The 25,893-nt window shown below is 43.3% G+C and overlaps 2 long non-coding RNA genes across 2 annotated transcripts; one reads left to right on the top strand and one right to left on the bottom strand.

The window, feature by feature from the left end:
- On the bottom strand, positions 1-2,338 carry LOC149920046 (uncharacterized). The gene is made up of 3 exons (XR_016460590.1): positions 2,254-2,338; positions 576-698; positions 1-70 (listed from the first exon to the last, which is right to left on the bottom strand). It is a non-coding gene; the product is annotated as an uncharacterized LOC149920046 (long non-coding RNA).
- Positions 2,339-17,223: 14,885 nt separating this feature from the next.
- LOC149920045 (uncharacterized) lies at positions 17,224-22,592 on the top strand. The gene is made up of 3 exons (XR_016460581.1): positions 17,224-18,018; positions 20,714-21,128; positions 22,213-22,592. It is a non-coding gene; the product is annotated as an uncharacterized LOC149920045 (long non-coding RNA).
- The last annotated feature ends 3,301 nt before the right edge of the window (positions 22,593-25,893 follow it).

The following is a 25,893-nucleotide window of genomic DNA, read 5'->3' as shown; positions in this document are numbered from 1 at the left end:
GATGCTATCGCTGCTGTGTTTGGTTTGGAAGCCAACCAAGGGACTCCACTGGGTGCCACGTATAAGAACACTGGGGAAAGAGCCCAGTATTCAATTTTAAGAATGAAATCATTTTATAATCACAAAATACTGGTAAATTGCTTCTCAGCCATCAGGAGCCTGCAATCCCAAGTCGTAATCCCTTTGTTTCAACTAGAATAGGCTGGCCAACTGTGGCAGCCCAGAAGAGATACACCAGGGCTACCAATGGACTGCCACCCACCAGATAGGTGCTTCTCAAAGTGGGAGCCACAGGGAGAGTGGAAGATGACAGCAGCTGCCCTCAGGATGTTACTGCTCCAGTGGAGCCTACTTTTAGGTTGGTGGTTGTGCAGAAGGAAAAAGGGCCCCCAAATAATCTTCTTCTAATCAATGTGAATGGTGCCACAGTCACTGTGGGAGAGGAGAAGAGGGGGCATGGTGGAAAAGAAGAAAGGAGCCTCCAAGAAAAGACTAGTTTACATAGAATTTGGTGCTATTCTCTGACATTTACAAGTAAGAAGAAGATGAACAAGGATTAATTTGATTAATATTACCCTTGCATTAATTAATGGACAGGACAGACAGATGCACTTCTGTAACCAGTTCTTGCAGAGATTTCTGCAGAAAGAAGCAGTCTTTAGAGGAGCATTATTTCTCATTCTGCAGCTTTCAGGTTCCTGGGAGAGGGAGAGGCACAGTTATCACCTGGCAGCACACCCCTGAACCACGTGCCACAGAGAAATGGGAGCCAAATGCACCCTGCTGGTGCTGCCCCAAGTGCTCAAAGAGGATGTTTGATGAATCTGTGCAGCTAGGAAACCAAGCTGCCTGTTTTCCTACATTATTATTACAAAATAAGAGCCAATGTGTTGATTTGAACTTAGCATAGCCTGATTTATTTTGAAGGAAAAAATGTATCCATTCCAAAGGGTCCTCCTGGAAGGACTTAGCTTTATGTACAGCCTGCCTGAGAGTTTAATTCTTCAGCTTGTTCAAAAGAGGTTGTGCAGGTTTTCTTTAAGTGGTTAATGCTAGGAGGAAGTTGGAAGAAGGGCCGAAAAATTAGTAACTAAGCCTTGAACAGATTTCATGTCTGAAAGGGTAGAAGTTGTTGTTGGCTGTATAGAAAGCCCTGAATCCTACCACTGCTCATGTGGCTGAATGTCTGCAGCCTTCCTGTGAATCAAATCTGTTGTGCAGCACAAGCTAAACGTATGCACTCAGCTGCTGCAGAGCAATATGTGGACCAGCCTGAAGAGCCCAACCTCAAGGCTGTGGAAATAATCATTTCTGTGGGACGGACAAGATGGTCCCCTTACCCTCTGCTTGTCCTTTGTTCCTGCCAGCCCACACATGACATTATGCTCACTTGTGTTGGGATGGGAACACACTTCACAGCAAAGTCTTGGTCCAGCAGGACTTTGCTGGTTAATGTGAACAACTTACTGTGCCCTGGCTGTACCTGGGAGAAAGGCTCTGAACTGAAATTAGGCTGCTAAAGCTTGGATAGCTTTGAAACATGTTCAAGAAAATGAGTTTCAAACTGAAATCTAGCAGTAAAGGATGTATTTTTCTCTGGAAGTTTCAGTGAGACACAAGATAATGAAGGGTTGCAGTGCCACAACTGAATTAAGAACAGCTGGGGGAGGCCTCAGTGCAAATGCAGCATCTTTGGTTTTACCTTGACTAAAGTAAGCAATGGCATTAATGGATTTATGGTTCTGTACAAATATTTTAATTCTTGGCATGTTTCAAAGACTTCTATCTCTTCTAGAAGCTCTAGGAAGGTGTAGCTACCATTGCCTTTCTCCTCACAGCAGCTGCCTAATCCCTTTCTCCACTTCAGGAGGAGATGGGTTAGGCCCGTAGCTACCTCAGCTCAGGGTTCTGAATAATTTTTCCAAATTTGTTATTATTTGCTCCTGCTATTTTTTTTCTTTTCTGATTACTGTTCTTGCTTACAACTTTGTTGGTACACTACTTAACGCTATGATTTCTCTTTGAAGTTCTTCTCAGCTTTCATTGATTCTCTGTAGCACTCTGCTCTTGCACCTACCTTCAGCTCGAAATATTTAACACGGATTAGTAAAACTATTGAAAAATTACTTGTGAAAGTTATGTAAATAACTGAAATAATACAAAAATCTTCAAACTTTTGGGCATATGCATTTGGCCTTGTATGTAAATCTTACCATCTATGATTTTCAAAAAGTATCAAGAAAATGTATATACCTGGACATAGAAGCTTAACTTAAAAACATTAGCTCAGAAGATTTCACTCCAGGATGCTTGTAGCATACACAGCAAGATCTTCCTCATTATCTTCTACATATCTACACATGATAAAGGACTAGCATGACCACTGATTTTGACCTTTTGCATCTCCAGGGTGCAGAATTTCCTGAGTGCATCTGGTCAGGTGTCATATTGTCAACCTAAAGAATGTTGATCTTGACTTAAAAATTCTTAAGCTGCCCTCCATCAGCTCAGGCTGCCCAGGACCCCATCCAATTTGGCCTTGAGCGCTCCCAGGGATGGGGCACCACAGCTTCTCTGGGCAGCTGTGCCAGCACCTCACTGCCCTCCAAGTGAAGAATTTTTTCTTAACATCTGACCTAAATCTCCTCTCTTTTAGTTTAAAGTCATTTCCCCTTGTCTTATCACAATCAGGCCATGTAAAAAGTTGATTTGTTTTCTATTTCGTCAGTGGCAATGGGCTTCTTTGTGGCCTGTTCCTTCTTTTTTTGTCACTATCAGCTTCTCTTTGTGATACTCATGCGATCTGCAGTTCTGCTTTCACTGTGAATACCCTGGGATAGTGCAGAACAGCAAACACAACGCAAGCAAACAATTTCCCTGTTGCCAGATCTGCTAAGGTGATTCTGTTGCTTTTGTGATGTCAGATCTTTGACTCTGACACCTCGGAGCTTTGTTAACCATTGGTGCAGGCTGATGGGGGAGGCTGTGCTGCTCTGCTCTCACGGAGCACTACAGAGGGGAGGGAGCAGAGGAAGAGAGAGTTATGGAGGTAAATATTGACTCAAAGAAAGGAGACGTAAAGGAGAATGTGGGAGAGTTGTAAATGAGCCAGAGAGGATGGAGAGAATTCTTCAGCAACTGTAATTAGGTTAGATTTCAGAAGTAATTGCAGTGTTCCAGCATCAGCAGATCCTGTAGGCAATATTTGCCCTCAGCTGTTCTCGCAGAGAAACAGGCAGGGCCTGATCCTGACGTCGCTCAGTAATTGTGCACAGATGTGGGCCCGCCGCCCCACGATTCGCTCCCATTGACAACTGGAAGCGGGAGCTGCGTCAGGCCGGGCCGTTCCCAGCCAGACACAAACACAGCTGCGTGTGTGGACACAAACACACAGCGCCTTTTGTTTCTCTTGTCTAAGTGGAAGAATATGCAGTTAACACAGCTGCTTGCGAGGGGGTGTGTTAGCAACCTCATATTGAAAAAAAAATGTGTCTGGGCGACGGAGGGGATGATGGTGAGGTGGTAGCAGGGCCTGGTCAGGGCCATGTCCACTGAGGAGGGTGCAAGGAAGCCAGACAGGTGCTGACCTCACCCCACACGGTGAGGCAGGACCTGGGGTGCCGTGTGTGTTGCCCTCGCAAGTCCTTTACATGCGTAAAACCAGATTATGTAGGCTGTCTGCAGGGAAAATGGATTTCACCTGTAAGCCTTTTGCAGAGGTTTTATATTAGCAGTTCATGCACCATCAGAAAATCAATTACCATTCGTATTACATGCAGATGAACAGCACAGAGTAACGGAGAATTCATTTTACACAACGCTTTTAATGAAATGCTAAATACAGCAAAATGTTTTCCAAATGGTTCTGTGTCAGAGGCGGGTCTCTGCAGGGAAGTCTGCACCTGTGCGATTCAGATGAGGAGTGAGTCTCATACTTCTTGATGCTAACATTGGTCAAGTACATATTTCTGCCAAGATGGAATGAAGAGGACAGCAATCCGTTACTTGCACTGAACAGAACTTAGTTTCACACAGAAGATGTTTTCTTTTTGATACAAGAGTTTCACAGACTGTGTTATTGCAGCGTCAGTTATTTCGAGACCCTATAATTGACCCTAAAACCGAATTACTCTCTTGTTCCTAACACTTAGAATCTTTTCCTATTCTTAATGCCAAAGCAGTCTGCTGATCAGGTTTGCTGACTGTATTTTAGCAAATCATTGACATCAGCACCTTTTTACAAACAGACATATATGCAATAACAGCCCTATTCCTATCTAGGTCAAAGGAAGGAACTTAGCTCTATCAGGAAGCAATTATGAAAATAAGAACAACTTATATGCAGGGCCAGACCAAAGTATTCTGCCTCTATCTGTGACCAGAAAGAGATGTGTGAGGAACTGAGTAAGAATAGCACAATTGTGCACTTCCCTGGAGTGCTCTCTCAGCTGTCAATAGTTTATTCTCTGAAGCTCTCCTTATACCCATGTAACCACTATGGGCAACATCTTCCTGCAGGGAACCCCGCTGCTTAACTATACACTTTATGAAGAGCCATCTGGTTCTGCTCATTTTGAACCAACTAGCTTTATTTGGAGTCTCTTCATTCGTATTGGAAAAGAGAAAGAATACTCAGTCCCTCTTTACTTTCCTTATGCTGCTCAAAGCCTTCTAGACCAATGTCATAATTCCTCTCCATCAACCCTTTTCCAAGGTGAAAAGCCAAAGGCTGCTTCTTTGCTCCTTATATGGAAACTTCTCCATGTTTTTGATAACCCTTTCTGCTCTTCTCTGATTGTTTTCCCCATCTCCTTGAAGGTGAGGATGAGGATTGCACATAGTATTTGACAGGCAATCCAAGTAGGCAAACAATCACTACCACTGCATGATGGTGTTCTCTGTTTTACTCTCTTTTCCTTCTCTAACAATTGCTAATGTGTTACAGTGACTCTCGAGTCTTTAAGATCTCATATTCAAGGTAAATTTCACTTACATGAGCTCAATAATTTTTTTTTTCCATTTACATTTTTTCAAGAACCTTGCTGATTCCAATATAAAATACTAAAAAATTTTGCACTGGCTTATCTACATGCTTAGCTTTATGGAAATAATATGATAACTGATATATTAGTTTGTTAGCTAAGGAGAAAATGTGTTCAAAGAATCATAGAATCATAGAATGGCTTGGGTTGGAAGGGACCTCAAGGATCATCAAGTTCCAACCTCCCTGCTCAGAATATCAATTGTAACTTCCAAAATGTTTGGAAAGGCTGTATCTAAGTTGTGCACATACAAAAAAAATAACCATTCTGAAATGGGAATGGGGAATCAATCAAAGAAAGCTTGGACAGCAAGAGGAAATTTTTCAAAAGGTTCTAGAGTTCTGAAAATAAATATAGGCTAAAATAATAATAATAATAATAAATGTTGACAACTTCCCCACAACAGAAGCTACTATCTTCTTTTAAATGTTTTTGTTAGAGCAAAAAGCCATGAAGAAAACTAAACTAACAGCTGAGCTTTTCTGCCAGTTGCTATTGCAATCCATTACTTGCAGGAAGGAAGCATGTTTGTTTAAAAATGTCCTCCTCGCCCTTAAAGATGTAGTCAGATGTTTGGATTGCTTGAAAACTGTTGTAAATATCATAATCATAATCATCCAGTTTCGTTTTCATTTTGCAGTTCTTGCTAGGTGTATTACAGATCTGTGTTCCACAGACCTGTGCTGGTGCTATCAAGTAAGATTGACACGGTGCTGTAGAAAACCAGCAGCAATGACCCAACCTGTCTCAGTCTTGCCTCTCCTCCTTCCAGGGATGTGTATTTCTCAATGGGCTTTACCAAACAAACCACAAAAAGACCTGTAGAATTTGCACTGTGTATGCACACCATGTGTGTCCAGCAGTGTGAGGGCGAGCACGTCTCAGTTTCTGCCTGATGAAACCAATGCCTGTAAAAAATTGATGGAAATGCACCAATGAGGATTTGACCCAAGGGGACTCACACTGCTGTAGGCAGAATTGAATCTCTACCTTAAAAGCCTCCCCAAAGTTAGGCCTAAGTATCCTTACCTGTTTTGCAGAAGTGAGTGAAATAGCCAGAAAGCTTTGTTTCAATTGAAGTAACCCTTGCCCAAACTCTTGCAGCAAGCAGGAGCGGCATTCAGCTTTCAAATGCTGATGGCACCATGGCATTGGCAGGAGTGTACCTGCCTGTTTTCTACTTCTGAGAAGAGCAAACAGCTCTGACTCTACATCACACAAACAGAACTTCACATTTTCTAAACCTTTGATCTGAAAATTTTCTACTCCTGCTGCTCTATCTTGTTTTCTATATTTGAAGGTTTTCTGTGGCTATGCAGACATTTCTGTGGGGCATGATGAGCTTTTGACTTTTCCCTTTCTTTGATTATTTTTAGAAAGAGAGAAAGCAAAGATCTTTTCTGTGAGCATGCCTGCCCTAGGCAGCTGCTATTCATACTGGAAGCTGAGTAGCAGTTTGCTATTCAAACAGAAATCTGTGCGTGTTGTACAACTGCAACAGTACAAGATGGACATGGAAAGATGACATGGAGTCATGCCATACCAGCGGGGAATGGACCTCTTGAAAAGGCAGGTAGAGAGAAGGGTATGGGTGATGTACTGGCAAGGTGTGCAGCGACAATGAAAGGCCACCAGAAGATGCCTGGAATGGAGTATGGAGAGACGAGTACAAACACCTAGGATGAGGCACAGAGAGTTGGTGGGAGGTACGTGTTAAGGCTTGCAGGGATTCAGCATGCCTTAGTGATGCGAGCTCTTTGGTGAGATTTGAGCGTAAGGCTGACATTCAGGGAGCTGCCTTTCTGCCTCTGGCAAGTCACTTCACCTCCCCACATCTCAGATTTTCACCTCACTTCTTTAAAACACTGATTGACAAATCAGCATCAATGATGAATTGCCAAGAAATGAGACAGACAAATTGTGCTGGGACTTAAGAATAAGGACAAAAAGCCCACATCTGAGAGAAAGGCAAGATGATGCTGTGTGTTTTTAGGGGAAAGAGATGAGAAGACATCAACTCCATTCAGTTAGATCTTAAACAGAAGATCTGACATTGTTATGTTCTCAGATCTAAATGCAAAGAGAAAGCTGCTACAGATGAAGTACAAAACGTGCAGCACGCAGCCAGCATGGCAAAGTCGTTGCCAGGTAGAGATAAATGTAGGACAGCCGAATTACATAAAACCCAGTTCTGGTCTTTGGCTGCTAAAGAAAGACAGTGTTCAGCAGCCCCTCCTGTGTGATGGGATAGAGCACACAGAACCAAAGTGCCTCTGTAATTCTGCATTCCAGAGCTGCTTTGTGAGTATTTTTTTGTTGTTGTTTTAATAATCCAAATCAGATAGGCTATATCCTCATGGATATATTCAGGTTTGTTTTCAGTTCTCCTGTCTTTGATGATGCACCTTATCACGCACAGGGGGATTACTTTGTTTATACAAGCGTGGCTGCAAAAGCTGAGTACGGTGTAAACACAGCACAACGGGTGAGAGCTGTGGTCCCAGCCTCAAGCCTTGATCACTTTACCCATTCAAATGGCCCCACGATGTCACACTCCTGTCCTACATACATACCCACCTCCCCACAGAAGCAATTATCAAATCTACAAGTCAAGTTTTAAGCAGTTCTTGAGACTTTCAATGACTCCAAGAGTTTTGGAAACTGCAGGTTGCCACGTAGATGTAGTTATAGCCTTTCAGAGAGAAAATATCTACCTTTAAAAAAATCTTAAAAAAGAAATAATAAAAGAGACTATCATGAAAATCTCAAGAGTTCACTTGGTTGTTCACTTCGGGTCAAGCTCTCATGTGCCAAGGCACAGTTCCTTTGTTGACTGAGAAGGGCAATTTTAGCCTAGGCTGCTAGCTGATGTTACAGAAGGTATCCAATGAACTGTATACATCATAAAGCACCAGGCTCTCCTGAAATAATCATTCCTTCCACATAAGGAACATGCATTGATTGGTGTGAGGGAGATCTGGGGTTCCTTAAAATACCAAATCCATCCAGCACAGATTAATTATTTATTACTCTACAACGTTTAACTGAAATTGTGAATGAGTTCATTTCCCCATTAAGCTACTTCAAATTTTGGCCTCCACGTGCCAGCTGGGTGTCTGAGCTTCTGTTGTCATCACTGGAGATCTAAGGAATAGGGTCAGTTGAGCCTGAAGTAATCCAGCTAAGAAAATGTTGGACTTTCACAGAATCACAGAATCACAGACTTTACTTTATAATGCTATGAATTCTCCTTAACACCATTATCTATTGACCAAATTTCCCCTGACTGTAATGGAAGTTTAAACACCAAGCTTGTATACAGATATCTTTACTGCAGTGCCCTAAATTTAGGCATCTGTAACAGCAGCTAAATCCCTCTCTGAAGGGCTTATTAGGTCAAACTCGTCTGGGCAGGTGTCTGGCCTTCTGTTCTGTGTGCATTACTTCAGTGCAGAACTTCTCATACTGTCAAGATTGAACATTGAAGTGACAGGTCTCAAAACAGAATAAATTGCTTCAGAATATGCTTCATATAGATGAAATGTATTTGGACTTTCAGACTCCCAAGAACTAAAATTAAATATGCTAAAGAATATCTGAATGTGCCTTCGAAAGAATATAATCCTGAAATAGTCTTCCATAAATAATGGGGCTGGTTGCCACTGATACGTATCATAGTAGCATAAGAAGTCTGCATTAGGCCGAGTCAATCTCCATCTATCCTCACACCCTATTTTCAATACAGACGATTAGGAAATAGTTTTAGAGGGAGTGATCCTTCCCCTTCTGTGTCTTTTCTACTCCCAGCAATCAGCAGTTCAGATGCTTTGTTAGAAGGAAAACACACCCAGGAAATTTCGTGTAGTGCTCCTACTGTCTCTCTTTCCTCCCTGAAACTATTTGAACTCTTTTGGAATCTGTCCATCCCTTGAACTCCCTCAACATGTGTTTCTTCAGGTTGAGAAATTCAGGACCTACTGCTGTGACAGTAAACCTTATAATTAAAATTTAATGTGTGAAATAGGTATTCCTTTGTCTGCTTCAAATGTATTTCTCAGAGATGTCTTGTTCTACCATCATGAGAAACAGTGAAAAGTAGTGAAGATTCATTTCAGACTCACCTTCCCCATTGCTTTTCTGGTTTTATGGATGTCTATCATATTCTGTCTCTGCTAGAACAAATGTTGTTTATAATGAGTTGGAAATGCTTTAAGTGACATTACCGTATATAAGAATCAGCTGTAGGAACTCAAGTGAGAGCTCATTGCAGGAAGACATCCCTAATGAATATAAAATATCTGGGAAAAAAAAAAAAAAAAAAAAAGGTCTTAAGAGATCTATACTAGATTTTCCCCCAGCAGAGTCCCTTGATTTGGTCATACATTCTTAGTACTGGAATTTGTCAGTTCCTGTGAAACAATGACATGTGGGATGACCAGAATATTTTTTTTCCATTATTTTTAATTCTTACATGATATCTAAGGTATGAAATCCTTACCCATTCACAAAATACCCTCAAGCCAAATGCATTACTAGTGGTATCTTCAGTTTTCATCCTCAGGAATGAAATGTATACCTTTTAAAATAGAAATATTTGTAAATGGATATTGCTAACCCCTTGCTTAGACAAATCTTGTCTATATATTTTGCATTAAATTAAAGCCCTAGCAAGGATTTCAGTCTTCACTGGATATCACGTTTAACAGCAGTTTTTAATACAGCCATAACTAAATACAGAACCCTAATGGTCATTAACTTGCAGTTCTAGATAGAGGGTGTACTTATCTTTTGTAATAAGTTGACAGAAGTCTACTTATTTTAGGTCATTTTGGTGGTTGAGCGTTCAGTCTTAAAATAAGGAGGAAGATAATCTATTTCTATTGTTTCTCTATTCAGACATTGCTTGACACAATCTGGGGAAATTAACTGGGAGAATTTCAGATGAATTTTCCAGTAAATGCTTCTTAAGTATCAACAGATCTTCTGAGCTGTATTATGAGTGAGAATTTCAACCACCAACAGGAATATGAACTGAAAAACTGAATGCAGATTAGTGAGAGAAAGATTGGAAATTGATAGATGAGCATGAGAAATTAGCACCAATAAATGTAGCATAAATTACAGAGAATTCTATTTACTTTAGAGTAGATTCTCTACAGTGTCTGAAGGAAAACTCAGGCTCTCAACCTCTGGGCTCCCACATGACTCCTAGTGCTGTGCATGTGTTCTATCTGTGTCTATCAGTGAATCACAACTTTTCATGGAACCCTTTCTTTTGAGACATGCTATATTATCCAATAAACATTGAGTTTAGGATAGGGAAATGAATCTTTTCAAACAAATTACCTTCCTGAAGCACCCACCTTTCTTACAGTTTTTCAAAGCATGACTTGGTCTGGAAACAGCCCCAGGTTCAAGATTTCACATATGCAATTAAAATGCTTAATTGTGCAGAATATCAATCAGAGCGGATCTCCTGAGGAAATAGGAAATTTATGAATGATGTCTGCTTTCTACTGTGAGGAGTAAAATCACACTGTTTAAAGAATATATGCATTAAGTACCGAAGGCTATTTAGAAAAATCTGAGATCCCATAACACACCATTACGGTATAGTAAAAAAAAGTTTTGTGAAGCAAAACTCTTGGAAGTTAAGAAGAAATTGTGAAAGAAAATTGAGTAAAATGATTTTTACTTTACTGGTAAGTAATTTGCTAATTAAGAAGAAGAAAGTGATTATCTTGAGCTATGCTGATTAAAAAAAAAAAAAAAAAAAGAGGCGTATGAAAATCTAACTGCCTTTTGGAGAGGGAAAAAAGGAAATGAAATTTGCAAGATCACCATGTGCATCTCAAAAGCATGCCAGTGAATCTTAGCCCGTTAGCAACTATAACTTGCATGGAAGTAGGTTATCAAGTGAAATAGAACAGCTTGGGGTGGAGATCATCTAGTTCCAGCCCCTTTGCCATGGTTACCAACCACCAGACTAACCTGCCTCAGCCCCATCCAAACTTGGTCTGAATGGCCCCAGGGATAGGGCACTCGTGACTTCTCTGGAATGTTTCAGTGCCTCACCACCCTCTGAGTAAAAAATTTCTTCAGAATATCTAACCTAAATCTTCCCTCTTTTAGTTTAAAATCTTTCCCTCTTGTCCTACCACTATTAGACCCTGTGAAAAGTCAGTCCCCCTCCTGCTTGTAAGCTTCCTTAAAGTACTAGAAGGCTTCATCATTGCAGCCTCCTCTCCAGAGCCTTCTCCACTCCATGCTAAATGAGCCAAACTCCCTCAGCCTCTATTAATAGGAGAGGTGCTTCAATCCTTTAATCATCTTCACGGCCCTCCTCTGGACCCATTCCAAGAGCTCCATGCCCTGCTTGTGCTGGGGGCCCCAGACCTGTACACAGTATTTCACATGGGGCCTCTAAGGGCAGAGCAGAGGGGAACAGTCACCTCCTTCTCCCTGCTGGCCACCACTTTTCTGATGCAGTTCAGGATACAGTTAGCATTCTGGGATGCAAAAGCATGCTGCTGGCACATGTCCAGCTTTTAATCCACCAGGGCCACGAAGTCCATCTCCTTCCCAAACAAGCCTGCAGATTGCTAGGTGTAGAAGTATGTGTTCTGGTTGGGATGCAAGCATGTTGGGCTTAGGTGGATCTCATTGCAGGCACAGGGACTCTACCTGCTCTTGTGAGCAGACAGGCAGCTCCAGGCAGTAAAAATACAGTGTGCTGCTCTTGCACAGCACAAGTGCCTCCCTTCTGTACCAGCACAGCACCTTACACAGGCTGAGGGACTCCAATGAGGCTGGTGACAGAGATATAGAGGAGCTCAGCTGCTCTGCATCTAACCTGGATGTTACAGCTTTGGTCTCAGGAGCAAGCCTAGGAGCCAGGCACATGCCTGGGAAAACACTGCTTTCTAGCCACAGCAGGACACAGGCAGGAAACCATGAATTCAACCAGGAGGAAGAGAAGTTTAGGAAACAGCCTAGTCTTTGACTTTGCTTTAGCTTTAGTTCATGGTTTTTCCATTGTGCAGTCCCAGCAGTGCCCATTGCATGCTGCAAGTCTGAGGTATTTTCTTGACCCAAACTGGAGCAGGACACTGCTCTAGATACATTCCCAGTGACAGCAATGCACGTGCCCATCACAAAGCCCTGGGACAACCCACACCTAGCTGTTCAGAAGCTTTGAATGTTTTTCATGGGAGACAGAGAAGAAGTTTATTTTTCAGTGGTTTATTTAGAATGCGCAAGTGACACTACCAGGAAACAAAGTGGTGTCTCATGAGAAATCACAGAAGACATCTGCATCATCCCACTTCAAGCTTACTCTAAATATTGGCCAAGTAATGCCTGCATCACTAGCAATCAAGCAAGACAGATGTGCAAACACACTGGTGCCAATAGTAAATTCTCACTTTAACCTGCAAGTCAGGAAAAGTAAAAAAAAAAATAAGAATAAATAAAAAAACTCCTGTTGTAAATATTGCCCTTAAATATTTCACCAGTTCATTTTGGTTTTCTAGTGGAACACAATTAGAAAGAGCAGTAGACGAAGGGGGAAGGGAAAGGGAGAAAGTGCTTGCAGATTTCAAAAGAAACACCAAGAACTCTTCCAGAAGGCAGTTTTAAGCTGAAAGTGCCTTGGTAAATCTGTAACATGATTTTTCAAACGGTGCTCAAAATGTCATCCAGTTTTAAATCTGTAATATTGCTTTAATCTCCGAAAGGGAAATAATAATGCTTGAGTTTACTATGGTTGATCCAATCTTGCGCTCTTTTCCATACTTGGCTCCTGCCAATTTTAGTGATCTGGGCCCAATAAAGCACATTTGACTTATCAGTTTATTTACAGCTTGGATCTGCCATTAGGTATCTAGGATACACATTTTGCACACATACGGCATGTACAGAAGATGTATTTGCAGGCACACTTTCATTGAATATGATAATGTAAGGACTGCTATCCTATCTAAAGAAATGCATCTGAATTGCATATGTCTAAAGCTCCCCACCAAATACCAGATAAATACCTTCTTAAAATAGCATCACTCAGTTTTCACAGCAGGTGTCATTCATCAGGTACGAGGCTGCATCCATACGTGTTAGCAATAATAATTCAGCATGGTGTGTGACTCCAGCTCATTACCAGCAGCCCCAGGCGCTGAAGGCTGGCGAAGTCACTAGAGCAGCACTGAAATATTTAGTCCCATAACAAATATTTAGTCCTTTGACATGAATATTATACAAATATTGATCCTGTAAGACAAGAGGACTCTGAAGAACCTGGCTTCTCTCCTTCAGCTTTCTGACCCATCCTTCTGCTCTTTCTCATCTCAGTGTTGGCTGGAGCACCCTGTGCCCTCCAGCCTGCCTTGGGACTGGATGCTGGCACAGGAAGAGGAGCACGGATGTGGGCAGCCCCAGTGGGGCTGAAAAATACTGTAGGATTCATTTGAAATTGTGCCCACCATGTCAGCAGCACCCCATGAATGGCCTGTCACAGGCGTGCCCCATCACAGCATGTTCATCAAAACGAGCAGACAGTTAGATCAGAAATGCCACCACATGACGGCTAATTAGGAGTCTGCAGGGAACCCTGTTACGTGTTTCTGCTTAATTTGTAATATTTGTACTAGGCCTGACAGAAAACTGCTGAGGGGACAAGAGCGTTCCCAGCTGCTTCTAATGGGCTGCATGTGCCGGGACACCAGTGATGAACGGCCAGCTTGCACAGTGACAGGGCTCTCTCCAGGCCCCACTAGGCACTAGAGATTGCTGGCCTTAATTAAATTTCACGGCACACTTGACTCAGTCCTGCAATAATTGCTTGGTCTTTACTTACACGTGTTGGCTCTCCTAGGCTGGGCAGCACAGGGTCTGAGGGCCTTCTGACAGCGCCTGTGAGAATCCTTCTCACCTGTCTCTCTTCTGTTGCCCCTCTTGCTCTTCAGTCCCTTCGGGTGCTTTCAGTGTGATTAACTTCTTTAGCAATGCACCAGTGATAAAGCACAAAGTGCTTTCCCAATGTTCACTACTTTACTATTGCTGCAGAAACATTTCAAAACTTTGTCAGTGCCCCATGTCCTGCATAATGCAAAGAGCAAGAGCCAATATCTGCTTCCCAGGACCTTACCACCCACATACCTTCCAGTTTCGTTTATAAACCTCAGTGCTCTCAGGCAGCTAAATGACAAGACAGGAGGTAATGTTTTCAAACTGAGAGTAGCTTTAGGTTAGGCATTATAAAGAAATTCTTCACTCAGATTGTGGTGAGACCCTGGCACAGCTGCCCAGAGAAGCTGTGGTGCCCCATCCCTGGAGGTGCTCAAGGCCAGGTTGGATGGGGCCCTGGGCAGCCTGAGCTGGTAGGGGGCAGCCCTGCCCATGGCAGGGATTGGGGTCGGATGGGCTGTGAGGTCCCTTCCAAACAAACCATTCTGTGATTTTATGATTCTACAGAAACACAAGGCAAGCTGTGGTCTCCCTCTCCTTGTCTCCACCCTGAAGAAAGGATTTTGACCTATGGAGCTTGGATTTCCTCCAGTATCCTGCGGACAAAGAGGGACCAAAGTCTGGAAGAGATGTTGGGAGTGACCAAGATAATGAACCTGCAGTGGCTTGGTCCCCATCTGAGGGCTGCTGTACATGTACTGTGGTACTAAAAGAGTGACAGGAGACAAGGGATCCCTGTGGGGTGCCAACACTGCTCGATGGGAGGTGGCCAGACTGTCTGTCCCCTGTAGCTGCAAAGTATGAAGGAGATAGCCAAGGTAACTTTCTACCAAGGCTGGTGAAGAGAGGTGTTCTTGCAAGGTACAGGATCAGCTCAGCAAATCTCATGCCCTTGTTCACACTGGCAGACCACATACCTAGAGAAGAAACTTACCATACAAACCACAAAAGTTTTTATCCTCCCCCAGGGTCTCAAGTAATACAAAGAAGATCCCAGTAATTCTCCTGGATTTCCTTTTTGGAGTTTTCTGGAAAGAGAGATGTATTCCTGAATAGTCCCTGGGAAGTCAGGAAGAGTGTTCAGACTTTGATCGTCCTCTCGAGAGGGGAAAGAAAGTAGGCAGAAAAGTGTATGCAATGCTGAAGAAAAGAGTGAAAAGGGGGGAAGAAGAGGCTCTGGTGAGGAGAGAACAAGGAGAGGTGAGGAGTGGAAGGGATGGAAAGCTGAGAACAAAGGGGAGAAGCCCTAAGCATTTGAAAGAGCAGGTAAATGAGGAAAGGAGTGTAGATAGGGATGAGATGAGGAGCAGTGCCTTAAGAGAGACATTTAACAAAGGGAAGAAAAGGGAAGTCTTAGCAATGCATTAAATAGGGAAGAAATGGGGAACAAGGAGCTAAAGAAAGACACAATCAGAAAGAGAAGACTTCCTTGCAGAGAAAGAGACATGAGAGCAGGCTGACTCTAAAGAGGGAAAAGTACTAGAGTCTAAGAAATACATTAAATACATTACAAGCTTGACATACAAAAGAGGCACAGAGAGCAAAGGAAAATGAAGCAGAAAAAGATAGCAGGTGGAACAAAGGGAAACAGAGCAAGTAACACAGTTTAAAATACTGAATGTAAAAGTTGGATTTATAGAAACTTATTGCTGAGCTCATTTCTCTCTTTAGACCTCTTCAGTATGAAATGAAACATATGTACGGTCTGGCATTGCTGTTAATATCCCTTCCTTCAAATCCGCTTTTAATGGGTACAGATAATAAAGCTGGTAACCGTTTAAGAGCAAATGCCATTAGAAATGATGACCTGTAATCCACTGTAAACTCTTACCCTCTGCTTACACAAACAGATCTGGATGCTTGGAGTGAGGTTTGTCTTTCTTTTCATGCAGAGATCCTCAATCTTCTGGCCACATTTCAGTTCTCAGAGGACAAATTGTTTAAACACTATGCTGCAAGATCTACCTGAAAAAAGAATAATTTTCCTCAGTTCTCACTATTTGAGATGTAGAAGTCTATTCTGTTTACTATCACTGAATGTCACATGGAGAACAACTGAACACTGAGCAATTTTGCAGAGGGTAATTTATTTTTTAGGTGAAAAGACTTGAAAGACCTACTTGCTGGCAGCACAACCTCTCACCAGCTCCCTGGAAGGCTCCTTGCTCCAGCCTGGCATGAACAGCACAGGAGGCTGTACGCTGTTCTGTGCCAAGGAAGAAATAAGCCAAATGCTTCGAACTACCTAATGCTGTCAGAGCAGGCACACTCCTGGGCATCACAGAGGCAGAGAGTGTGGCACTTAGCTTCTCATATTTGTGCTGATGCAAAACTCTGAGGTTTTTAGCCAGTAGTACTTCAGTACTCCTCTCAAGCTCACCAGACTGCTGCAGCTCCTTATGCAGTAATAGAATGTAGTATTGCATGGCTTGACAACGTTGCCCTTCCAAAATCAACTCTCTTACAGCTGCCCTAGCCCCTTTCCTTCTCCCTTTACCCATTTTAAAGCCATCAACTGCAGCTCACTTCCCCCTTTCTCATCAGAATACAGGCACATGGCCTCTCTGCCCTCACCGCGTGTGCCGCAGTGAAGACCCAATTAAAAGTCTAATTTTTATATCGTTTTAACCATCACTGCACTTGTGAGACAGTGGCAAGAGACTGTAACAAGGATGGACAAAAGACACACAAACTCATAAAAACTAATGATGAATCACTGTTTGAAGGGTGAGTCATGCCTGAGTGCATGCATATGTCAAGCATGAGACTGGCATAGCTTCACTTGATTAACCCAAATCTGCTTTAAGTCTTCTCTTGCAGCTATGCTTTTAAGGGAACAGTAACACACCACAGTTGCTTGTACAGTGATTTTATTGCCTATTTACTTCTATCAAGATTTAACTGGACCCCAGCATTCCAGGTGAGACACCCAGACTCACCTCTAGTACCAGGATAGGGTCAGCTCCAATTTAGGTAGACCCTCCAGCACAGTGTTTGAACCATTTGTCATTATTTGTCTTTCTCAATAGAAATCTGTATAGTCTGCTTGTAAAATTTGCTGGAGAGGGGAATTCACATCATCCACAAGCAGAGCATCCCCAGTCTAGCATTGTAGATGTAGGCCACTCATGGTCATCACTAGATTAACAAGGAGGACCACCACCTTCATTTAGGCAGTTCCATGATAACACATGACTGTGCTGTTTTGCCAGCCATGTTATCTTTGGAACAGGTCCAAAGAAGGGCAACAAGGCTTGTGAGGGGCTTGGAGAATAGACCCTATGAGGAGAGATTGAAGAAACTGGGGATGTTTAGTCTGGGGAAAAGGAGGCTGAGGGGAGACCTTATTGCTCTTTCCAGTATATAAAAGGTGCTTACAGCGAGGGTGGGGTTGGTCTCTTCTCACTGGTGACAGGTAACAGGACGAGGGGAAATGGCCTTAAGTTGTGCCAGGGTAAGTTTAGGTTGGATATCAGGAAACACTTCTTTACAGAAAGGGCTGTTAAGCACATGAATAGGCTCCCCAGGGAGGTGGTTGAGTCACCATCCCTGGATGTGTTTAAAAACTGTTTGGATGTGGTGCTCAGTGACATGATTTAGCAGAGTTGTTAGAGTTAGGGTAGTATGATTAGGTTGTGGTTCGAGTCGATGATCTTTAAGGTCTTTTCCAACCTGAGTGATTCTATGATTCTATGACTGATTCTATCTTCCAGGTCCTCTTTGCCAGTGAAGGGTGGCTGCACAGCAAGTAGGGCTTGTGTCTGCATGGGAGTCTCTGCTGGCCACCCACTGGCCGGTGCTGCAGCCAGGGATGGAGCAGGGACACATGGCCCCACTGGCAGCAGTGCAGGCTTAGGTCAGTGTGGAGCGATGGAGAAGCTGAGCCCCAGGCAGCAACCTGTCATCTAGCATCTCCGGCTGTGGGTTGACAAGTGCTTTCAGCTCACACGAGGCAGCAGTGACGCAGAGCGAGGTGATGGTGGGACTGCAGCTGGGCTGCCCAGAGTGCCCCAAGGTGAGCCATCCCCTACAGGCATGGTTCTGCTCCACAGTGCATGGTGAGGGTGATCGGTTGCCAGCAGTGCTGGTGCTAGCAGGGATACCTTCCCAGATGGCCTTCAGAGATGGGCAGAGTGCCCTGCTGTCCCCACGCATTTGTAGGATGCTGCAGTCAACCATCACAAGATCAATTTCACAACTGTAGAAACTGTGTACCATCTTTCCACAGTAGGCATAGAGAGTTATATGTCAAATAAAATTTATTCATTTATTGCACAGAAAGGCACTTGCATATTATTAGCTAAGGGTCATAGGTCTTTTTCTTCATTGATGCACAGGATTTGGGTTTTGCACAGTAGTGGAGGTGGTGTAGTTCTTTTAGAGAAGGATCTAACACTGGTAAATGTACCAAAATTTGCTATGCCGCCAGGTGGTCTGGAGAAACTCAGCTCACATCCCCTGATTCCTAGTCAAGTGCTGAGCTGCATGAACACAGAGGTAATACTGTGTAATGCTTGCAAGCACTTAGCCATTAACAAACAGCTGCCTAGCAATCCTTTTTTGAGATTTATTTCTCTTATGGTTTTGTCAAGGAAACAGTAGTTGTTGGTAACATTCAGAAGCTCAGAGGTGCTATTTAATACTCAGGACAATGAGCAAGCTGAAAAGCCTCTGTAAAAAAATGAGACTATGTGGTCATTTGACTTTTTTTGTCATTTTACAAAGGTGCCCAGGGTTTTTCATTCTGGGACTGTTTATTTGTAAATAACATCAGGCTTTAAGAAAACTTTGAGCTTTATTTTATGCAAACAATTCTATTTTAACTGGTATTTTATATAGCATTCAGGCTGTGGGTTGCAGCAACATCACTCATCTTCCTGCAGGCAAAACTCTGTTGTGTTTTGACAGTCATTCCTGATGCTTTTTCCTTTTGCAAAGAAGATGTACCCAAGATAAGAGCTGGGACAGCCGCAGGGGGCAAAAACTAGAGTGCATATAGCAAAACACAAAATGATGAGGATTTATGCTTTTCCTCCGTCCAAGCACAGTAGGATCATCTACCTGCAAAAGGATAAGCTAGGCAGCCGGTGTCAAGGTCTCTCTACCATCTAAACACTTCTGTTTTTCTCAAAATGAAAGCACTGCCTGCAACCCTGTGCCTGTAGGAAAACTACTCCTGACAGCTGAGTGCTGTGGTGGTGAGCTGCAGCATGGCGTTTTCTGATTCCTTTTGGAGGGGAGAAAGGGCAGACTAGAAAAATAACACTGGAAAATTTATTCCAGAGCATCTGAAGTAGCTCCATCAATTTCACCTGTGCAATTCTAGCAGCTGCACCCTCCCACTGGCTGCTTGAAGGTAGAAAACCATGCTGAATCTATGCTGCAGCATACAATTTTGCCTTAATTTTGGCTCACCTCCACAGAGCACCCCTATGAAACCATTCCCACAGGCTCTGCAGGCAGCGCACAGCTGAACGCCATGTTAAATTAGCTCTTTCATTCCATGCAGCACGGTAGCACTGGCAGAAAAGAGGATATGTAAAAGCAAATCAAATGAGTGGAGGCAGATTTTGAGCTGCAAACTTCCTGACTGTGTTGTGGCAGCCCTAAAAGAGGTGGATGCTTCCTGTGAGGGAAAGATGGGATTTGGAACCACAGTTATCCATTTATTCTCCATATGAGAAAAAGAAAAAAAAAAAAATCCCTGCTAAGTTGAACTCATGTATTTAGCAATAGCACTGGTCTTATTTTAAAATTTGGAAGATACATTTTGTTTTTTTTTTTCATGATTGCTACTCCTCCTTATGAACGCTTCTTTGCTGCTTTTATTTCCCTTTGTAGCAATCCTGCTGCATTTGGAAACTTCCTCAAATGTGCCTGTGTGGTGTGGGCCTACTGATAAAATCCAGTTTCTGTCTGAGTTTATAGCAAACCTTTATTTTCTTCAAAAATAATCCAGATTCAATAGGATCCATAGAATCATGAAATATTCCAAGTGGTAGGGAGCCACAAAGACCACCAAGTCCAGCTCCTGGCTCCACACAGTACCATCTAAAATCCAAACCCTAAGTCTGAGAGTGGTGTCCAAATGCTTCAACTCCAGCACTCGGGTCCGTGCCCACAGCCCTGGGCATCCCGTTCCATGCCCACCGCCCTGTGGTGCAGCCCCCTTCCCTGACCCCCAGCTGCCCTCCCCTGACAGCTCCATGCCGTTCCCTCGGGCCCTGTCGCTGTCACACAGAGCAGAGCTCAGCGCTGCCCCTCCGCTCCCTGTGAGGAGCTGCAGCCGCCATCAGGCCTCCCCTCAGCTCCTCTGCTCTGTGCTGAGCACACTGAGGGGCCTCAGCCGCTCCTCACATGTCTTCCCTTCTAGTGCCTCCACCATCTTTGTAGTCTGGCAGTGCTGGTCCAGAGCACACCAGGGTTCAGCTGGTCCTTTTGGCTGCCGGGGCACAGCAACCACATTTACAACCCCATTTACTATAACCCTTTGAGCTCAACCTGTCAGCTGGTTGTTCATTCATCACAATTGCTTCTATCCATTGCTATGCTGGATATTTTGTCCAGAAGGGTACTATTAGAAACGATATTGAAAGCTTTGCTGAAATCCGAAATGATTATATTTACTGGTTTTCTTAGTGAACTAAGTGGGTAACTTTGTCATAAAATGAAATTAAGTTCATTAAACAGGACTTTCCCTTGTCTTTCAGGTGTTTTACAACTACTCCCAGAATAATCTCCATGGGATCAGGAGCTACGAGATATGGTTTGGTAGCTTGTGGTAGCGATGGTAATGGGTAGATGGTTGGACTAGATGATCTTGTAGGTCCTTTCCAACTTTGTGATTCTATGATTCTATGACATTTTTACTAGGCACTGAAGTGAGACTGACAGGCCTGTAATTAACAGGTCAATAATAGCAACAATAATAATAATAATAGCAATAATAATAATAATAGTTGCCCACTATAGTGCCTCAAATGTATGCTTTTTCCTCCTGCAAGCCTTTGAGTCGTGAATAAAGAGCGATCTTTAGGCACATCCTGAGGACACTCGTCTGCGTGATCAAACAGCCTCATATCTGACAGAACGGTGTCAGTTCAGCTGAGGAGACAGCCGCACTCGGTAAGCTGACAGCAGCAAAAGGAAGGGGTTGTGGCAGGTCACCGCTTTCACAGAGAGACAAGGACTTCTGGAGTGCCACAAATCCCGATGTATTCCCTCCACACATCACATTCCTGGGTTAACCTTCCAAAACATGCATGGCTGGATGCGTGCAGACCTCCCTGGACTGTATTTGCCGCTGGCTGGAGTGATGGCGGGGAGGAGGAAGGAGGAATTACCCTGGCGATGTCAGCCGTGCTTCCCAGCCGCTGCAGTCCTCAGCTGACCCTGGCAGGCAGACACTGCGAGAGTTACACTGGATTACAAATCCCTGCTGCTCTTAATCCAGGGGCAGACAAGGAGCACTGGGTCCCTGCACGCTGGAGACCACCTGCATTCATGGTTTTGTTGGACTGGGTGCTTATTTATATTCTTCTCTCCAATTTTGTTTGCCTTTCTTTTATCCCTGCAAATTCTTGCTGTATTGTTGTGTGGCAATAATATTGTTGCCTTTAAAAGTGGGACTGTCTCACCACTTGATTCTTATGTTTTTATATTTTCCTGGGTGGCTGGAGTTGTCCCAGGAAACTCTGCTGTTCATCAAGGCCTGGAGATGTGTTTGCTTGGCTTGAATATCAATGGAAGTTGATGGCTCTTCCCTCTTCTTTTTCAGAGGGTGGTGACACACTGGAACAGGTTGCCCAGGGAGGCTGTGGATGCCCCATCCCTGGAGGCGTTTAAGGCCAGGCTGGATGTGGCTCTGGGCAGCCTGGTCTGATGGTTGGCAACCCTGCACATAGCAGGAGGGTTGAAACTAGATGATCATTGTGGTCCTTTTCAACCCAGGCCATTCTATGATTCTATGATTCTCCTTCCTTAGAGGGTCCTTCCTTACACCCTCATCACCTTTCCTTTTTGGATCTGTCTGGGAATTCTTGCCAATTATGCACAATGCATCCTTTCTACAATTTGGGGAAAGAGAATGCATTTCTCCTTGCCAGCACCGGAATCTGTATTTTCTATATTTAGCCTTCTAGGGAAAAGTATTTATACTATCTACATCAATTTCCTGCCAGTAGCTTGTTTTTCTGCACATGTTTATTAGATGTACAGACACACCTGGCTGGTTGGATCCCTTGCATGTCACTTCTGCATGCCGGCAGTGCTTCTGTGTAGTATCAGAGCTGTTCAGTGACAGCAACATGGCTCCAGGAGGATACTCCATTCCCTGCACATGTCCCAGAGTAGACTTGCTCAAGTCAACCAATATGGAGGTAACAGCACAGTGACTGGACCTGACCTGCAGGCTGTGGGACTCTAGTTGGACTAGATGACCTTTAAGGGTCCCTTGCAACTCAATCAATTCTATGGTTCTGTGAAAATAATAGCATGTTTTTGCTGAATATCAAAGCACATTCCACTCTATGTAAAGTCCTATTAAAAATCTATGATTTATATAATACATATTTATGCTTAGTCCTGTTATTATCCCATAGGGCTTCTTAGAGATCTGTATCGTTAACTTAATGACTATAGAGCTGAATCTGCTCATACATGAAGTCATTGCCAAATATCCATTAAACCAGTTCCTAATTAAATTATTTTCTGAAGTTTTTTATTCCATTCTTAAAAATGTTATCTGAATTTTGTGGGAGATGATCATATCTAAGGCTGAATATTGTTGTTTAGTACCAACACTTAGTTTTACTGATTAACATCGTGTGGAAAAAAAAAAACAAAACAAGCGAAATGTATCTTATTTCTTCAGAGGCCTTTGTTATTCTGCTTGCTTCCTACAGGCACTACTGACTGCCTCACACTCATCAGCACATCACACATTTGCTGGAAAGAACAGAAGAGGCCAAGTTTTCAGTGATGAGTTTTGCTTTCATTTCTTTGAGAAAGGCTTAATCCATACAGCGTGCATGACTGAGAATACAACTGTTCAGTTTATTTAAGGATAAGCTCAGGCCTTAACGTCAGCTAGAAATGTGTAAAGTTGCTTGTTTTTGCTGAGTCCAAGCCTTAATTACTCAGTGCACACTTTGCTCCTTCACTTATCTAAGTCATCCTAACCCTTAATGACTGATCAAAACCTGCGTGCAATAAAAGAATTGGCATTGCTAAAAATACAATGTTCGAAATAATTAAGTGTAACAGAGACGTGTTATCTCCTACAGCAACACGTGAGGCCTCAGCCACGCTGAGGCTGTGTGAAGCACAGAGTGCAGACGTGGGCCCTGTGCGTGGCTGGTTGGTGACCACAAGACAGGCCAGGCTGCGTCTGCGTGATATGCCCTTTAAAGAGGTTACAGATCTCAAGATGCTGACAGCAACTTCTGCCAAGGAGTGGCTTTACGTGTTAACACCCCCTCGTTATCAGCAGTAGATAGGGAACAGCAAGCCATTTTCTCTCCAAAGGGAATAAAAATCCCTGCAACCTGTAAGATATGGCCACAGAGCCTCACCAATTTGGGAGTTAAATTACTTGATGTCAGGATCACAGACTCCTATGTACTCCCCTCACTGACGTCCAGAGCACAGAGACTGATATTTCAATCCTTTCTGTCAAATAAAATCAGACCCTGCTTTGCTTAATGCACTGGATATTTAAAACTTATTATTCTTGATCTGCATTTGTGTGTTACAAGAGAAGTAGCCAACTCCAGATGACAGGACAGATGGAGTTTTACAGTGCATAAAAAAGTGGGTTCTCAATAATAAGTCATATGTTACACTTGCACATTCTTCTACACAATTAAGATATTTCCTTTAACAATTAGCAAAAAAAAAAAAAAAAAAAAAAAAAAAGGAAGAGATTTGGCACCTCAGCGTTTTGACTGAGCTGTAATAAAACTGCAGAGCTGAGGCAGATGAACTTGCATATTCTTCCCACAGGACTCTACCCAGAAAAACAGATTTCAGAAAGCACTGTGAGCTCACTGGGATATGCTACAGCAGAAAATTCTCCTCTTTGTGGGTTGGAAATAACTCTTTTGATAAGGAAAGCTTCTCTGGCTCTCTGGTGCTCATGGCTCTCTCTGAACAGTGCTCTGCTCAGTCAGAGAAGCCACTCCAAGGAGGTGCCATGGGAAAAGAGCAAAAGATTTCAATGACATGTATACGCTAATTCTCCACCACCTTTCAGCAGTCAGCATTGGATGCAACCTTCACCTTGCAGCCTTCCAGTGTCCCCCATTGTAGATGTGTTGGGTAGGAGAGAGGAATCAGTGATCACCTGACTCAGCACCTGGGGCTGCAAATGCAGCAAGGCCTGCAGCTTGAGATCTAGATAACAGCTAAAACTGTTTACACAGGTTACCTAAAGGACTCTGGAAAACACTGAAAGTGGATTTGCAAATCTCATCCAATGTTGGCTGGCACTACGCTATGCCACAAGCCAAACCATCCTAAATCCATAACTTCTCAAAGAGGACATTTGCTTCTTCTGTGATTACCAGAGCCAGGAGATTCCACCACCATTTGGAAAAAAAAAACCCGAAAAACAACAACAAAAAAAACAAAACAAACTAAAATACCTTACATCTTCTTACTAACTCCAGTGATTATTCAGAAAGGAGAGTTGTTACCTGCCTACTTTCAGGTGGACGATTTTTACTTGGATATTGCATCATCTAGAGTACGATATTGCAGAGGCTGAAGCCAGTGGAGGTTGTATTATTAACCAAAGGAGCCAGGTCAGATCCCAGACATGAAATCATGTCACTAGAATTGTAATTGCTAATGCCCTCACTGACTAGAAGGAGCACAGCAGCAATCGTGTACTTTGATGAAGTGTTGCATGATCTACTTTATGCCCCTGCCAGCCACAGCAGAATTAGTAAGAATGTTACCTGCTGCTGGGTCACATTAGCAGGCAGGACAGCAAATGAAACACATCTCATCTCCTCCACCTTGTCCTTCCTGAGTCTCTGCTGAAAATGTCCTGTGCTCAGTGCCAGTTCTTCCTTCTAAGCATTCATAGGAGCTGCTGTGGCAGCCCCAGGGAGCCCTGTAGGGTCTTTGCTGGCAATCTCTAGTCCTCGAACAGTGCCCACTTCATCTGTAGATCCCAGTGGGTGAAGCCTATGGATCAGCATGAATATTTCTGGTTGCCCAGAGACAGATCGTTCTCAGCCTCATGATGACCACAGGAGTAGGAAACTTTTCTTGGTGACCATTCCCATAATACAGCTCCGAGCTCAGCTGAGTGCTATATTCATCTCCCTGCTGGTGGGTTGGGAGCAGGCTAGCAAGGCAAATCAAGGGCCCTCAGCTTCCCGGAGATCCTCAGCAGCACAAAGGTCTGAGCCTTCTGCTCTTTCCATTAAGCCCATAAATAAGGAACACCAGAACATCATGGTTTTCTTGCAGTTTCCACTGTTATTTAAGGCTTAATCATGCTCTGTGATTACAGGAGGTTTGGTCATTTCCTCCTTATTATTCGTTCATAAAGTAACAGATATCGAGTGCCGTCAGACTCATCTTGATATCAGTGGGTGGGTAATGATCCCCACAAATATATCCCCCAGTCTGAGTTGTAAAGGGGCCAGTAAACTACAAAGCAGATTGCAGGGGAGGAAAGGGAGGGAACCACAGAGAGAAATGAGCTCCCAGAGCAGACAAGGTCCCTTTCTGAGACACTAACACAATGGCTCAGTCCTGTACCCGCTTCTCATGCAAATCTTGTAGCACAACTGAATCTACAGGATAATGCTAGTGAATTGTGCTCAAAGGAAGGAGGCAGCTCTTGCAGCGTGCTCTTCTGTGGGATTGAATATGGAAT

Source organism: Phasianus colchicus, chromosome 1 (genome assembly GCF_987193195.1).
Source record: "Phasianus colchicus chromosome 1, bPhaCol1.hap1.1, whole genome shotgun sequence".
In the NCBI taxonomy this organism is placed as follows: domain Eukaryota; kingdom Metazoa; phylum Chordata; class Aves; order Galliformes; family Phasianidae; genus Phasianus; species Phasianus colchicus.
The sequence above is the reverse complement of the archived record's forward strand: the minus strand, read 5'-3'. Positions and strand labels throughout refer to the sequence as shown.